Raw genomic sequence first — 4,151 nt, 5'->3', positions numbered from 1 at the left:
GTGTGTGTGTGTGTGTGTGTGTGTGTGTGTGTGTGTGTGTGTGTGTGGTGGGTATGGTGGGGGGAGAGGATGTTGGGGGGCAGGTGAGGCATTTTATTTTGATTTTTATTTTATTTTTTTGCAGTACGTGGGCCTCTCACTGTTGTGGCCTTTCCCATTGCGGAGCACAGGCTCCGAACGTGCAGGCTTAGTGGCCATGGCTCACGGGCCCAGCCGATCCGTGGCATGTGGCATCCTCCCGGACCGGGGCATGAACCCGTGTCCCCTGCATCGCCAGGCGGACTCTCAACCACTGCACCACCAAGGAAGCCCGAGGCATTTTAATATAATAGGGTCTCAGCTAATATTGTCTTTAAATTTCTTGCTTATTCATTTGTTCTTATGTTAATTTTTCATTTCCCCAGTAGGATGTGAGCCCTAAGATACCTATAACTCAATGTTTTCTTTCTTCCCCCCTCTGTCCTGGTTTTAAATTTTCCATCCACTTACTTTCCATTCTTATTTTGCATTAGTTTTCTCTGCCACCTCACATCATAATTATCCCTCTTTTTGTGGGAGCTCTTGGGGAGGGTGGTCATTAGATAGATGAACTCAGGGATCTAATTCCTGTTTCTGATTTTAAGTGCTTAGCTACACCATTCTTCCTGGAGGAGGAAAGTGGATAAATGGTTGAGGGGGATTTGAGGTTTAGAGAAAGAAAAAAAAGGATTAGGGGGTGGACAGTCACCTTGGAGAAATTCCTGTTGTTTTTAGTAACTCAGTGCTAGCACCAAGGGTCAGAAAAGCTATCTGTTCACAGTGGGGATTTGAACTGCTAATAGCATGAATTGCAAGTAAGGTTAATTCATTAGAGTCAGTATTTGTTGAATGTCTACTACGTCAGACATTTTGCTAGTCATTTCATATACTCTCTTAAATTTAAATTCATATCAAATCCATTGAGGCCTGTAACCATACCCTTATGTGAAAGAAAGCTAAATCAAATATCAAAATATTTTAGCTACTTCCCTAAAGTCATTCACACCAAGTCAGGGAAAGTAGATCCTGCTACCTTTTACTATATCAATTCCATATTATTTGTGAACAGTTTCTGGAGACCTTCTTGATGAAAGCTACATGCTGATGGTGTTTTCTTTCCATCCACTTTGACATATGTTGGCATTAGTGATTCTGTAAGATATGCCATCTTCCCCCAGGGAACACCTGTACTGTGTATCTGGAAAGAAAAGTGAGATGTGGGCTTAGCAACTGCCTTATCCATTTAAGTCTGGGTTTATAGCCTAATCAGAAATTCCATCCTGTTTACCCCACTGCTGTGAGCTGAAGGAAAACCCACATTTTGTTGGGTTTTGTAGAAGAGGTGTCACCCTCAAATGTGACGAATATCACATTGCACCACTGTTTATTTTTCCAACAAGTTGAGTAGATAGATGGCTTCTGAGAGCACTGGGCAGAGAAGTGTTAACTCAAAGGCAGATCTGTTTTAAGTGAATCCAGTAAGAATGTTTAGAAGCCTTCATGGTCACATGTAGGCCACAGTGCCATGGGTTCCTGTGGCCTTTAGAAGCCCTTCCTTGCCTAGCATGTTCATATGTTGTTTCTTTTGCCCCTGATTTGCGGCCCCTGATCACTCAGCCTAGCTGCCTCCAGGTGCAGGTTGGTGAGAAACATCTCAGCAACACATTGTTTCCCAGCATTTATCAAGAGCCTGGCTGAAAAAACTTGCTGAGGAAGAACTAGCCAGAGAATGTTTGGGCTGCTCCTTCATCCAATTCCTCTCTGATCAGGTCCAAGAGCTGTGCACCTCGGCTGACCCACTGCTGCAGGCCCCCGAGAGGGCTATTACTATACTTCCCTTCCACACAACTCTGACGCTTCCCCCAGTGATGTGTTAAACAATCCAAGAAATGCTTCTGTTTTTCCTATAAATTACTATCTAGGGATAGAGACATGATTAAATATAGGTTTCATATTTTTGAAAACACAATCTCATGGGAGGTGTACTTTCATTAGGAGGTCCATAATTCTGGTTGTCCTTTTTTTGGTGACCATTGCCTAGATTGATGTATGAATTTAAAAGCTTATTTTGACTGCTCTGTGGAGAGAGGCTTGGATAGGGTGAGAGTAGAAGCTGAGGAGGCTCTGGCAGTCGTCTGGTGAAGGTAGTGGTGGTAGAGATGGGATGTATTTGAGGCTTTCTGGAGGCAGAATTGATAGGATTTAGGTATTGGATGTGGGGGGATTAGAGAAAAGAAGGAGCCAGGGAGGATGGTGTAGCTTCTGGGCATAGTTACTGGCTGGATGGTGATGCTATTTCTTGAGACAACTGTGGAAGGACTTGGTTTGAGTATAAAATGAAGAATCTTCTGTTTGAACACCATTTTGAATGCCATTTGGTATATCTCAGTGGAAGTGTTGAGGAGGCAGTTGTATCTGTATCTAGAGCCCAGAGGAGAGAGGAGATCCACAAGATGAACATTTGGGAGACTTCAGTACATATCACATTTAAAGCCTTAGGGGTATGAGATCACATAAGGAAAGTGGAGATGGAGAAGGGAAGTGGTCCCAGGATACAGTATCCTGAAGAAACCATAACATGTGAAAGGAAGGAGCAGCCAGCAAACTAGGAGGAAAACCAGGAGAATGTGGCATTGCAGATGCCAAAGAGGATGATGTTCTAATAATGAGTGGTCAACCAGGAGGAGAGGTACTAAGAAGTCAAATGAGGCGGGGACAGAGAAAGGACCACTGGTCATTGCATTTGGCAACATGAAGACTACAGTAAACTTGTCAAGAGCAACTTCTGTGGACTAGGGAAGCAGAAACCAGATGAAGAGTAGGTCAGAGAGAGAACCAGAGGCAAGGAGGTAGGGATAGTGTGTGTAAACAACACCTCTAAGAAGTTTCACTGTGAAGAGGAACAGAGAATACTGTCTTCCTTCTTAGCAATTGGCTTCTTTTTATCATATGAGAATGGTGTTGACTGGGTTTATTCTCATGTTTGGTTACTAGAATGCAGCACTAAATTTGTGGCCCACTCATGAAAAAGAGTTTAGACTTCATGGTGTACATTTTCAACCTTGATTCAGTTTTTTGTCCCTACTCTTGCTTTTATTCTGTCTTGACTCTGACTTTTAACTAAGTCCATCTTCTTGATTGATTGATTGTGACAGATCCTGCCTCAGGTTTATTTGTGCAAATAGCACAGGAGGCCACCAGCCCCATGCAGGTAGCAGCCCAGAGGTCATACCAGTCCTTCTGTCCTTGAGTCAGCAGAGCTGACTGGAGCCTTCTTGGAGGCCTGGCCACCTTTGGGAGCCTGAGCCTGGGCTGAAGCCAGGGCAAGAGCCACAGCAGCAGCCTGGGCCTGGTTTGAGCCTTGGACTTTGGCCAGCAGAACCTGAGACCCTTGGTAAGGCAGGCACAATAATGTTTCCTGAGATTGGGGTGAGTGATGTAGGCAGGTTGACCAAGCTTGGGGCTGCCGCCCTTTGGGATTTTGGGCTTGACCTCCTTGGGTTTTACGAGTGCCTTGATAGCCTTGGCACGTTCACTCATGGCCCTGGCTTTGGTGGCTTGCAACTTCTTAAGGCCCTTCTTTGTACTTCTTGGCAAAGTCCACGTTCCTCAGGAACTTGGGGTCTACTCCCTTAAGAGTTTCATATCTTTGTGACTGGGGCTTCTTGATGCCATTCCTGTGCCAGTTTCGGGAATGCTTGTTCATGGTGTGGTTTTTGGACTTGGTCATGTCTGCACTGAAAGCCCGTGGATCTCACAGTGCCTGGGATTGAAAAAGAAAGAGCCATCTTGTTGATTTATGTACTATGCCTTAAATATTTCCCAGAGAAATCTGAGCACGTAAATGAATTAATAGGCTCTAAGGCACTGTCTGTGTCAAGTAGCAGCCTCACTAAGTTCAGTGTACTTTTTTTTATATAAAGAATGGAGACTATTCTTTTTTAATTTATTTATTTATTTTTGCTGTGTTGGGTCTTCGTTTCTGTGGGAGGGCTTTCTCTAGTTGTGGCAAGTGGGGGCCACTCTTCATCGCGATGCACGGGCCTCTCACTATCGCGGCCTCTCTTGTTGCGGAGCACAGGCTCCAGACGCGCTGGCTCAGTAGTTGTGGCTCACGGGCCCAGTTGCTCCGC

General features: G+C 44.8%; 1 pseudogene; it reads right to left on the bottom strand.

Moving 5' to 3' along the window:
- Positions 1-3,244: 3,244 nt before the first annotated feature.
- On the bottom strand, positions 3,245-3,748 carry LOC114894276 (annotated as a pseudogene).
- Between the last annotated feature and the right edge of the window lie 403 nt (positions 3,749-4,151).

The sequence above is a fragment of the Monodon monoceros genome, unplaced genomic scaffold (assembly GCF_005190385.1).
Source record: "Monodon monoceros isolate NGI ecotype Baffin Bay Population unplaced genomic scaffold, NGI_Narwhal_1 Super_Scaffold_13, whole genome shotgun sequence".
NCBI classification, from domain to species: domain Eukaryota; kingdom Metazoa; phylum Chordata; class Mammalia; order Artiodactyla; family Monodontidae; genus Monodon; species Monodon monoceros.
This window is presented reverse-complemented; position numbering and strand designations above follow the sequence as displayed.